Raw genomic sequence first — 12,895 nt, forward strand, 5'->3', positions numbered from 1 at the left:
TGAATCCAACTTGGTCGTGGTGAATTATCTTATGGATACATTGTTGGATTCTGATAGCTAAAATTTTATTGAGGATTTTTGCATCGGTGTTCATTAGGGAGATTGGCCTATAGTTTTCCTTTTTTGTGTTGTCCTTATTCGGTTTTGGTATTAGTGTAATATTGGCTTCATAGAACGTGTTTGGTATTGTCCCTTCCTTCTCAATTTTTTGGAAGAGTTTGTGAAGGATAGGCACTAATTCGTCTCTGAATGTTTGGTAGAATTCATTTGTAAATCCATCAGGTCCTGGGCTTTTGTTTTTGGGGAGGTTTTTAATTACCATTTCAATTTCGCTGCTTGTAATTGGTCTGTTTAGGTGTTCTATTTCTTCTTTATCTAGCTTTGGGTGATTGTAGAGTTGTAGGAATTTGTCCATCTCCTCTAGATTGTTGAACTTGTTTCCATATAACTGTTCATAGTAGTTACTGATTATTCTTTGATTTCTGCTGTGTCCGTTGTGATTTCTCCTCTTTCATTGATGATCCTGTTTATTTGTGCTTTCTCCCTTTTTTCCTTTGTGAGCCTGGCTAGGGGTTTGTCTATTTTATTGATTTTTTCAAAAAACCAGCTCTTGGTTTCATTGATCTTTTGGATTGTTTTTTTTAGTTTCAATTTCATTTATTTCTGCTTTGGTTTTTATTATTTCTTTTCTTCTACTGGTTTTGGGGTTTTTTTGTTGTTCTTTTTCTAGATCTTTGAGCTTCGAGATGAGGTTGTTTCTTTGCGTTCTTTCTTGTTTCTTGATGTGAGCTTCTATTGCTATATATTTTCCTCTTATTACTGCTTTTGCTGCATCCCATACATTTAGGATATTAGTGTCCTCCTTGTCGTTCAATTCAAAAAATTTTTTAATTTCTTCTTTGATCTCCTCATTAGTCCAATGGTCTTCCAGTAGTGTGGTTTTTAATCTCCATGAGGTAGGAAAGTTCCTTGCCTTCTTTTTATGGTTTATTTCTAGTTTGATGCCTTCATGGTCAGAAAAGATGGTTGATATGATTTCAATCTTGGTGTATCTGTTTGATGTTTGTCTTGTGCCCCAGTATGTGATCGATCCTGGAGAATGATCCGTGTGCGCTTGAGAAAAATGTGTACTCCGTTTTTTTGGGGTTTAGTGTTCTATAGATGTCTGTTAAGCCTAATTGCTCTAGGTCCTTATTTAGAGCTTTGGTTTCTTTACTTATTTTTTGTCTTGTTGATCTATCCATTGTTGATAGTGGTGTGTTGAAGTCTCCCACTACGTATGTGTTTTCTCTGATGTCTGTTTTCAGAGAGGACAACAGTTGTCTGATATATTTTGGTGCTCCTTCTTTTGGTGAGTATGTGTTAATGAGTGTTATTTCTTCTTGAAGTATTGTCCCCTTGATCATAATGTAGTGACCATTGGGTCTCTTTTTATCTTTTGAGTTTGAAATCTGTTTTATCTGATATAAGTATAGCTGTTCCTGCTTTCTTTTTTTGTCCATTTGCTTGTAGGATTGTTTTCCATCCTTTAACTTTGAGCCTATTTTTATCTTTTGTAGCTAAATGTGTTTCCTGGAGACAGCAAAAGGTTGGGTTTTGTTTCTTAATCCAGGCTGCCACTCTGTGTCTTTTTATTGAAGAGTTTAGTCCATTTACATTTAGAGTTAATATTGATATGTTAACATCTGTATTTGCCATTGTGTTTGTCTTTCCTTTGATTTTATTTATTTATTCTTTTAATAACTTTTTTTTTTTTTTTGGCCTTCTTTCATTGTTATTCGTCCCTCTGAGGTTCTGGCTTTAGGACTCCTTGTAGTATTTTTTGGAGTGGGGGTTTAGTTGCAATGAAATTCCGGAGTTTCTGTTTGTCTGGGAAGGTCCATATTCTTTCTTCAAAGAGGAAGGAGAGCTTTGCGGGATAGAGTATTCTTGGTTGGCATCTGTTTTCTTGGAGTCTGTTGACTATGTCCCTCCACTCTCTCCTTGCCCGTAGTGTTTCTTCGGAGAAGTCTGATGTCAGCCTGATTGGTTTTCCTTTGAATGTTATCTGTTTCTTCCCTCTTGCCAGCTTTATTATTTTTTCCTTGTCCTGGATTCTTGGGAGCTTTACTATTATGTGTCTTGCTGTATTTTTCCTTTCGTCGTGGAAGTTTGGTGTTCTTCTTGCTTCTTGTATATCAATTTTCAGCTCCTTCTTCACATTTGGGAAGTTCTCTTCAATTATCTCTTTGAATATTTTCTCTGTTCCTACATCTCTCTCCTCTCCTTCTGGTATTCCTATAACTCTTATATTTCCTTTCCTCATGGAGTCAGATAGTTCCCGAAGTCTTTCTTCGTTCTTTTTCCTTCGTACTTCTCTTTCCTTTTCTGTTTTGGTTCTTTTTATTTCTGTGTCTTCAAGATTACTTATTCGTTCTTCCATTTCATCTATTCTGCTTTCATTGCTTTTCCCAGAATTCTTTAGTTCTTCCATTAATTCTTTGATCTCCTGCATTTCTTTTACTTCCCTCTTTAGGGACTCAATTTCTTTCTTCTGACCATTGTTTTCCCTCTCTAGGGACTCAATTGCATTCTTCTGATCGTTGATTATTTTTCCCTTATCATTGTTTTCCTTTATGACTTCTGTCAGTTTTTTAATCACAGCAATTTTAAATTCTCTTTCTGGAAGGCTCAGAAATTCTTCCAAGTTATTGTCTTTGCAATCTGGGGGCTGGCTTTCTTTTTGTGGTGTGCTTTTTCTCTGGAGAGTTGCTAGGTTGCGTGTGGTTCTTCTCCTCCCTACTGTCTGTTTTCTAATTTGCCGTATGCGTTGGGACACTGTGTTTGTTGGGACTGGCCGGCATCTTGGGTGGGCTTCTCTGTTCCCCTCTGGTTCTTCCAGGAGTCATCTGTCAGTTTCAAGCAGCCTCTGGCTCCTGAGGAAGCCTTCTGCAGGTAGTCTTTACTGAAGAAATGTCCCTGTTCTAAAATGGTGATGTGGGACACACTCCCTGCGCGTCTGGTCTCAGGCACACTCTTCTGCGCGCCTGGTCTGCCCTGGCTGTGGGTGCTCGCTCTCCCTGTGGGCTCAGACTACTTGTTCGGAAGGAGCCAGGTGTGGGCTAACTCCCCAGCTGGCCACTAGCTCCTTCAGTAGCCTGTGCTGGGGTCAAGTCGCTAGGTGGCGCCAGAGATCTCTCCTAGAGCCCTTGGGGAGCTGATTTTCCACCCCGTGGGACAGGGAGCAGAGCGGGGATGGTAGGGTACACCTCAACGGCTTTGGGGTGCTGTGTCTGCCTTGTGCCCCACCGTCGTGGGGAACCCACGCCCCTAATTTCGTGCCCCGGGTCTCAGTTCCAAAGCCCTCAGTTCCAGGACGCGGGCTGTAGCCCAGATCAGTGGCGCGGGAATGGCGCCTTTTGAATCCCGCTCCCCTGCCTGGGCGCCTTGTTCCTGCTCACTCGGGAGGGCCTCCGCCGTCTCCCCGCAAGCCTAGGTCGCAGGCGCGGGGACCTGGGCAGCTGCGATCCGGTCTGGATCCGCGCCACTTTCCGCGCAGGCTTACCGGGCGGCCGGGGCTGTGTGCTGGGGCTGGTCTCCTCCTGGGCGGGGCTCTCTTTAATGGCGCCTGGAGCTCACCTCCGCGGCGGATCCTGCAGGGTTCGCCTCAGCTCCCGTTCACGGGGTGTGGTGGCTGCAATAGTTCCTTTCCACTCACAGTCCCGCTTGCTGTGTCCGTTTTTCTTGTTGGCCGTTTTGGTTTGTTGTTTCCTCCACTCTGCCGGTCGGAGAGTGCCGCCTCTGTGGGCGGGGGAGGGGAGCAGGGTTCTGCGCTTCCCTCCCTTCTCGTCCTCTTTTATGGCAACTTTCTTCTTCGGGCAGTTTGCTGGAGTCGTCTGTTTATCTTCCGTGTCCCAGTTCTCACTGGGACCTGCCGCTTTTCCTCCCTATTAACTTTTTTTTAATGGGAGATCTTACTCGCAGCGTCTCCTCGCCGCCATGTTGCTCCGCCCACTCTCCCTATTCCTTTTTTTCTTTTGTAGTTTCTAAGTTTTGTGTCATTCTTAGACCTTTGAGTTTATGAAATAATTCTTCATGGTTTCTTTTTCTATTTTTATGCATTAATTATTTACATTAAAATATCTTTAGGCTCTCTGAAATGCGATATAAGGTATATTTGTATTTCCTTTCCTCTCCTTTCCACTTTCCCTTCTCTAACTTTTCCATTTCTTTCCTTGGCAACTCTACTGATCTAGCACCTTTATTGGTTAGTTCTTACTTCCTTGGGTGTTCTTTGAATTCCTGATCTCTTTTGTCAATCTTCTCTTCATCCTTTAACCAAATGCATTTTCTAATTAGTCTCCCACCAACCCATATAAGCCCATTTTGTCCCTTAAGGCTCGTACATCACTGATGTTATTCTTTCTGTTCCTATTGACATTACTTTAAAGTTTTTTTTTTTGTTACGGCGATATCAATACATGATTAAATGAGTATATATCAATGTATATTAAATGCACATACATATCTATATATTTTTAGTGAATTCTCAGACACCTTTTACTCAGCTTCAGTAACTACCATCTCGTGGCAGATCTGTCACTGCAAGGCCTTCCCCAAGAGACATTACCCAACAGAAACATGAAAGAGAAAGGGCAGGTTTGGATCTTCCACCAAAATTGGGGGTAAATAGATTGGAGATTAAAAAAAAAAAAAACCTCAAAGGCAAAATGTAGAGAATTCAGAGATACATATTTTGTTTTTTTCTGTGGAAGGGCCTGTTTTAAAAGTTAATGATGCTTAGTAAATGACTGAATTAAATTCCATGACTGATTTGAACTTGGGTCAAAACAAAGACGTTAGTTCCAAGGTTGTGTAATTTGTGCCAGGGGGAGCTCCAACTTAGGGATGGGTGCTATAAAGTATTTCATGAGAGATTAGATTTGTGGGTTGTTTATGTCTGTAACATTAACTGTTGGCAGTATTGGCTTATACTAGTTTTATAGTATTTTTGTGTTCTTTCAAAACTCCTTTATAGTGAGTCAGGTGGGAATAAAAGATTAGGAAAATAGATAACTGCACGTCCTGTAATATAGACGGGGCATTGTGTTTTTAAGAAAGACTGACCTAGTTTGTGAAGTTAAAGTTTTTGATTCAGTAAGGAGCACTGTCACCTTCTGTAGAAGTGTTGAAAGCTAATTTTGTCTCAAGTGCTTTTGTTGCCCTTCAACAACAACAGTAAAACAACAGCTAAATAATAGTAATCAGAATTTACCTGAAACACCTCGGACCTTAATTCTTCCATGCCATTTAGCCTGTAAATAAATGCCTGACTTCCAAAAGAAATGAATTAAGAATAGGAAAGGGAGAAGATGTCCAGGACAAATTTGAGTACCTTTGCAATCTCCTGCACTGTTGGTGGGAGTGCAAACTGTTCCAGCCACTATGGAGAGCTGTGTGGAGATTCCTCAATCTGCTAAAGGTGGAGCTTCCATATGATCCAGCAAACCAAATACTGTTTTAAAAAACAGTTATCTCCTAATATCTGTGATTATCTACATTAGGCATCAGCAAACTATGGCCACCTGTTACTGGATTTTGTAATAACGTGAGCTAAGAAGTTTTTTTTACTTGTTAAAGGATAATAAGTAGACAAACAAACAAACCAACCAAGGAATGTATAGAGACTAGATGAGTAGGCCCTGAAAAGCTTGAAATTTACTCTCTGATCCTTTATGGACAAGTTGACCAGCCCTTGGTCTGAGCCTTTCAAGGTTTATGATAACATTTCTTTTTACATGAACATTTAAAATTTCTTGGGCCCTCCCTGGAGGCGCAGGGATTAATGTCTCAGCACTATCAAGCTATTGCCAACCACTGCCACATGAGTTTGATCCCTGACCACGGAACTAATCCATGTGGTGCAGCAGACCTCTCCTGTCTCTCCTGCCTCTCCCCTCCACATTGTATTTCAGTACATCTGCCTGTTCTGCTCCCCACTCTGTCTCTGGTGAATCCTACCCCTCTCCCCACACCCACACCTCTGACCTACACCCCAGTTCTTGTTTGCATAAATAAATAAAATAAATCTTTAAAATTTCTTGCCTTTTTTTGTCTACCATATTAATACTTTGTTTTTTTTTTAGTGATTATGTAGTTTTCTATTATGAATGTGCCATAATTTAAGAGTGGTTATTCAGTTTTTGCTTTTGTAGTCAGTATCAGAATAAACATATTTGTATAAATTGCTGTGATTTGTGTAATAGGTTGGTCAAATATTATATGCAATTTAAGAGAGTTTGATAATTTTGCTGAATTGCCTTCCCTCCAGATTGCTTTCCTTACTCAGATCAACACTGACAGAGACTGAAATAATTTGACTGTTTAATCACATAGGTCTTTTGTTTTCTGTTGTTGACTAACAGTCAAAAAATTTATTGGTTTAAAAACAGTATCACTGGGCCTCCCCAGTGGCGCAGCGGTTGAGCGCTGGGTTGCGAAGCTGCCCGCGGCCTCTGCGGCGCCGGTTCGATCCCCGGCTGCTCCCCGGTCACCTGAGGAGGGTCCCACATGGCGTGCAGACCTCTCCTGCCGCCCGCTGCTCCCCTCAGCAGTGTACTTCGGTCCTTCTGCCTGCTCTGCTCCCCGCTCTGGCTCTGGTGAATTCTCTCACCCTCCCGTGCTTCTGACTGTACCCAGCGCATGTATAAGCAAAACAAACAAACAAATAAATAAAACATGCCCCTATTAAAAAAAATAAATAAATAAAAACAGCATCACTAGGGCCTCCCTGGTGGTACAAGGGGTTAACATGCAACCTATGGAGCTATCCGCAGCCACTGCAGCATGGGTTCAATCCCCAGCCAGGGAGTTGTCCACATGGCGCAGCAGACCGCTCCTGTCTCACTCGCTGCTCCCCTCAGCAGTGTATTTCAGTCAATCTTCCTGTTCTGTTCCCCGCTCTGTCTCTGGGCTGTCCCCCGGTTCTTGTATGCATAAATTAATTTGCTCACAAATATGTACTTTTGTTTGGACAGGAACAACTTGTTTGTATTTTACTTAATGTCATTTCTGGTGACTCGAGGGCTGAAACAGTCACTTCACATGTCTGATTATAACAGGGAGCTCAGTTGGGGTTGTGGGGAACATACCTATAAAGTCCTTTCTGGATCACTGCTTGGTGTCTTCACAGTAGAGCGACTGTGTTCTAAGACAGGGTCTCGTAAGGGGCCCAGGTGGAGACCGTGTCTTTCTGTCACCTTTTATGATTTAGCCTCAGGAATCACAGTGTCATTTCTACCACGGTCACAGACTGCTCACATTTAAGCAGGAAGGAACGTAGACCCCACTTGGTAGTGGAGAAGTGACTCCAGCATGTTGAGAGCATGTGGGATGGATGTGTTGGCGTGGCCATTTCCAAGTGGAAAATACAGTTGACCACAGGGTGAAATGTTTTCGATGTATATCATTAATTAAGAGTGTGATTACACATCTTTTGATATGTTTATTGACCACTTCTATTTTTTTTCCATGACTTGCCTTTTTATATCCATTGCCCCCTTTTATATTTGGCTAGAGATTATTGATGATATTATTGATTTATAAAAATGCTTATAGATGAAATCAAATAGACCAAAATTTTTGAAGATATCTCATTGTGTCCTTGGGAATAAAATGTGTGTGTAGGATGGATGTTCAGTTTAGTGATGGTGGCGATTTGTGGAGGAGCAATTATATGTAACAATCATAGTATTTTTGTCTTTTTTAAACAAGGAGTACAGGGAAGGGAGAGGGAAGGGAGCCATCTGCTCTCCTCCTACTGGCCCTCCCTCTCCCTGAATCACGCTCCTTCCAGCATGATGAGCAACAAAATCAAAGACACCTCAGTTATCTTTGGTCATTATTATGCCTCAGAAGCCAAAAAATGTTCGATGCCTGCAAGGGAAAGGTAACACTTGGGAGAAAAGTCAAACCCTAATGGCATATTTCACTATGGAAATTGCTTTGGGTATCTTTTTTGGGGTGTGATTTGACTAATTTTTAAGCTTTTTTGTCCCTGATGTGATAATCAAAATTATATCAACAAAAATTGTTTGACCCAACAGAGCAATTATTTTTTAAATTATGAGGATGTTTAACAAAATGAAGCTTTTCTTTGTACCTTTCTACTACATTAGAATGTTACTCTTTATCATCTTGTTTTGGATAAATTATTAGTCAACAATATTAAAAAACAACTGAATAAAATTTTTGAATAATTTTTTTACAATATTTTTACAATTATAACTTAATTATAACAAGATGAAATATTCTTTTGTTTTGGCATTGTTACAACTTAGCATTTGAAAAATAAAAAACAGCTTTATGAAAAAATTGGAATGAATCTCATTAAAGAAGAAACTAAAACAAAGGGCACAAGAGGGCTCAAGTGAACATTTACTGCCTTTACTGAGACTCTGTGTCAGTAAGTTATCCATGAAGAGCTGATTTACTTTGTCCATTTCAGGAGTGGACAACCCTGGGAGCATTTTGTATTTTAATTAATCATGGTGTAATGAAAATGCTTTAATGCTTTTGAAATAAAGTAAAAAATAAACAACTAAAAGTCAGTTTTTAAATATAGTTGGTTAATTTGTATGGAGGCATTTTGATTTTTGTGGACTTATAAAATGCTCAGAAACAATAACAATACTTGGGTAATCCTCCCATATCAGTGTTTGTAGACTCTACTGCTGACTTCAGAATCCTAGAGCTTTGGGCCTCCCCGGTGGCGCAGCGGTGGAGCACTGGGTTGTGAAGCTGCCAGCAGCCTCTGCAGCGCTGGTTCGACCCCCGGCTGCTGCCCGGCCACCAGAGGAGGGAACCACATGGCGCGCAGACCTCTCCTGCCGCCCGCTGCTCCCCTCAGCAGTGTGCTTCGGTCCTTCTGCCTGCTCTGCTCCCAGCTCTGGCTCTGGTGAATTCTCTCACCCTCCCATGCTTCTGACTGTACCCAGTGCTTGTATAAATAAATAAATAAATAAATCTTAAAAAAAAAAAAAAGAAAAGAAACCTAGAGCTTTGAATCAGGAAGTACCTTGGGAGTGGTCATGCTAACTTCCTACATAATATGAAGATCTCTTCAGCAATATTGTAAGGCAGTTCCATTATGATTATATAATCATAAAATTGTTTTCTTGAGTTCATTGAAGTTATTGCTTTGTTCTCTGTAGTGATAGAAGAAGAGAGTATAAGGACCAAATTGTGTCTATTAGGTGTATAGTCATATATAACTACATAAGGTAGGTGTAATAACTCCTTTGCTTTTAAGATACCTCTTTCATTTATTATTTGCTGTTTTGTTTCTTTGTTTATATTTGCTTACTTAGAAAGGTTGGGATAAAGATAAGAATAACAATAATGAAGATTGTTATGAGGATTAAATAAGATCACATGTATGAAGTATTTAACACAGTTTATGGCACATGGTAAGCATTTAAGAAATGCCAGTAGTATAAGTGATGGTAATTTCTATGTCAACAAGCCTTTTCTTGCGAGATAGACAGGGAAGATAGCTGTAAACCACTACCTGTAATACAAGTGCTACAGTAGAGATAGAAGTAAAGTTCTTACCTATTGTAATCAAGAAGTCTCAAGTTAGAGAATCTGGAAGGAAGAACCCTCTAAAATTTTGAAGAATGAATAGGATCTCTTTAAAGAGAATAATATTCTGGATTGAAGGGCTCTCATGAGCAAAGAACAATGAGCTGGAAATGTACATGATTTTTTTCTTGAACTTTAAGCCCCATGTGTGACTGAGGGGTGGGTTGGGCATAAGGAAGATCTGGGTAGTAAGGATATGATGTGGAGAGGCTGGATTGCACAGGACTTTGAAAGTAGCAGTGAAAAGTTTGTATTTTATTTTAAAGACTTTGGGTAATTTTTTTAATTTAAATTTTATTTTTATATTCCCCATACAATTACAACCCCCTTATTTTGACCCCAAGCCCTCTTTTCCCCGCCCCCCAAACCCCATAGAGTGCCTCTGGTTCATAGTTGTTTGTTGATTTTGATATTTACTTTCTTATAGTTACTCTTTTTCCTAGACCCTTATTTAAATTTTCTAGATTCCTGCTATGAGTGAGACCATCCAGTATTTTTCTTTTTCTTTCTGGCTTATTTCGCTGAGCATGATCCCTTCCAGCTCCATAGCTAAGCTTTGGAAACAACCCAAATGCCCAAAAATAGATGACTGGATCAAGAAGAAGTGGTACATATACACAATGGAATATTACTCAGCATTCAAAAAAAATAAGCACATGCAATTTGGGTAATATTTTTAGGTCTTTAAACAGAGGACCAAGATTGAAATCTTTTTTTTTTTTTCAAAGATTTATTCATTTGCTTATTTATTTATTTATACAAGTACTGGGTACAGTCAGAAGCGCGGGAGGGTGAGAGAATTCACCAGAGCCAGAGCGGGGAGCAGAGCAGGCAGAAGGACCGAAGCACACTGCTGAGGGGAGCAGCGGGCGGCAGGAGAGGTCTGTGCGCCATGCGGGACCCTCCTCCGGTGGCCGGGGAGCAGCCAGGGATCGAACCGGAGCTGTAGAGGCTGCGGGCAGCTTCACAACCCAGCGCTCAACCGCTGCGCCACCAGGGAGGCCCAAGATTGAAATCTTAAAGCAAAATAGATGTGATAATTATATATAGGCAGTTGGTGGTTCCTGTCAACTTAAATTCTTGACCGTAAGGACTAATGAAAACTATATTGCAGGGGGAAAGCAGTTGCTGTAATCCAGAATGTGAAATGGAAACCGTTGGCAGGTTGTAGAACAATGAGTTTTTAGAGTAACCCTTGGGAACTTTTTTGTAAATATATTGGGACTTTTCATACGTGTAGGATTAAGCAAATTTATTAGACAATAACCCCCTTTCTCAAAGAATTTTAATCTCTTGCTTGGGAGAAAGAATTAGGTTGGCATGCATAGAAAAAAAGAGCTGTGCTTTTCTGGGTGACTGCTCAGGTAACTGAAGATAGATTTACCTCAGTAGAATTGGCTGTCTTTTAGCCCAAAGGGAATACTTTAAGCATATTTTAAGACTGAGCTCTTAGTTTCTATTTTTAAGTCTCTGAAAATTAACTGACTCAGGGAACTAGCTTTAGGGAATGACTCTGATGTGTCAGACTTCAGCGTTGACAACTTTTTTTCTCTTTTTGATATGAGATGATTTGGCTATCTCTTGAACATATTTTATGTTTTTGGTGATTTCCAGTTGTTTATGTTGGAGATGTTGCTGGGAAGGGTACCTGATTAGGAAAGAAATGTTGCTTAGCTATTGCTCAAATGAGCACTTAATTTAATCTCACAACACTTGGGTTATTGGTTGGATGGAGTGGCCAATGGGTTATTGCTTTTATTTTTTGGCTTTGAACTCTTCCTGTTTGGTGCACATGATCTGGAATCTAGACTGAACTAGCAACAGGGTCATATGTGTGTAATAACTGCTCATTTTCTGTTGGTATTGTTACAAGGCAGGGAGAGGGGCAGCCCAAACCCCGCAAACCTGCCTGTTCTATAGAGAGTTCTGCCATCCGCCACATGAACACAAAACATGAGACTTTAATGGGAAGGAACTTTAATACAATTAGGAAACAATACAGGAAAGGCAAAGAATCTAGTTTCTAAATCAAGCACCCAAAGTTACCCGTCCCCTTGTGGGTAAAACTCCATCCAAATGGGATTGGCCCAGAGCAAGGCCCCAAAGCCTGCCACAAGTCTAAAGCATCTTCCAGTGGGGACCCACAAAAAAGGGTCAGAAACAACCAGACAAGCCCAGAAAGAAAAGAGCAAAATCAAAATCAAGATATAAGCTGCCATTGTCACCTCCCCACGGGTCTTACCCACATCTGTGTCACCCAGTCTACGACCAAAAGACAAGCACAGTTTCTTCACATGTCTCTAGGCTCCATGCACCTTCTCCAGGTCTCCTTGTGGCTCCATCTTGCTTCCTTCCTCAGTCTCCTCTGCAGCTTCTTCTCTCTCTGCTCAGCTCCACCCTCCATTTGGGTGGGGCAGGGAACTGGGAACCTCCCCCTTTCCTGGGGACCACCCTGTTAAACTATGAGATGGACTTTGTATGTCCATCAGCATCCTTTTGAAGAAAATACAAAGTACTACTTAGTTTATGTTCCAGGAAATACTAACATGCTATTCTTCAGTATTCAGCACTTATATTCATGCCTTTTGAAAATATTTTATAATCTGTTGTCATTTCATGCTTATAAAAACCTTGTAAATGAGAAAGGGCTGATTTATTTATTTATTTAAATTTATTTAATATTTTATTTTATATAATTTTTACATCATTTTTCATTTTTGCACAATGTATGCATTTTCATCTTGGTTATAGTCCCCATACAATTCCCACCCCCTCTTATTTTGACCTTAATTCCTCCTTCCCTCCAATCCATGAGCAGGGGATGCCTCTCCATTTCTTTGTGTCTTCTTCTATTTCTTTTAACAGTTTTATAGTTTTATAATTTTCTTTGTTTTATAGTTTTCTTTGTATAGGTCCATTTCCTCTTTTGTTAGGTTTATTCACAAGTATTTAATTTTTTTTTGTTTCAATAATAAAAGGGATGGTTTTCTTGATTTCTTCTTCAGATTTATTGTTTGCCCATAGGAAGGCAACTGATTTTGTATGTTGTGTGTTGATTTTGTATCCTGCTACTTTACTAAACTGATTGATTAGCTTAATTAATTTTTCTATAGAGTGTTTGGGGTTCTCTATGTATATTATCATCTGTGAATAGTAATAGTTTGACCTCTTCCTTCCCTGTTTGGATTCCTTGTATGTCTGAGAAAGGGCTGATTTAATTCCTGTTTAAAAACCAGAATGCTGAGGCTTAAATAAGAGACTAAGTTAAGGTTGC

General features: G+C 40.2%; 1 protein-coding gene across 1 annotated transcript in view; it reads left to right on the top strand.

Moving 5' to 3' along the window:
* Positions 1–12,895, top strand: part of UVRAG (UV radiation resistance associated) — a 263,463-nt gene that overhangs the window by 21,262 nt on the left and 229,306 nt on the right.

Source organism: Talpa occidentalis, unplaced genomic scaffold (genome assembly GCF_014898055.3).
Source record: "Talpa occidentalis isolate TD23 unplaced genomic scaffold, MPIMG_talOcc4v2.1 talOcc4.3, whole genome shotgun sequence".
NCBI classification, from domain to species: domain Eukaryota; kingdom Metazoa; phylum Chordata; class Mammalia; order Eulipotyphla; family Talpidae; genus Talpa; species Talpa occidentalis.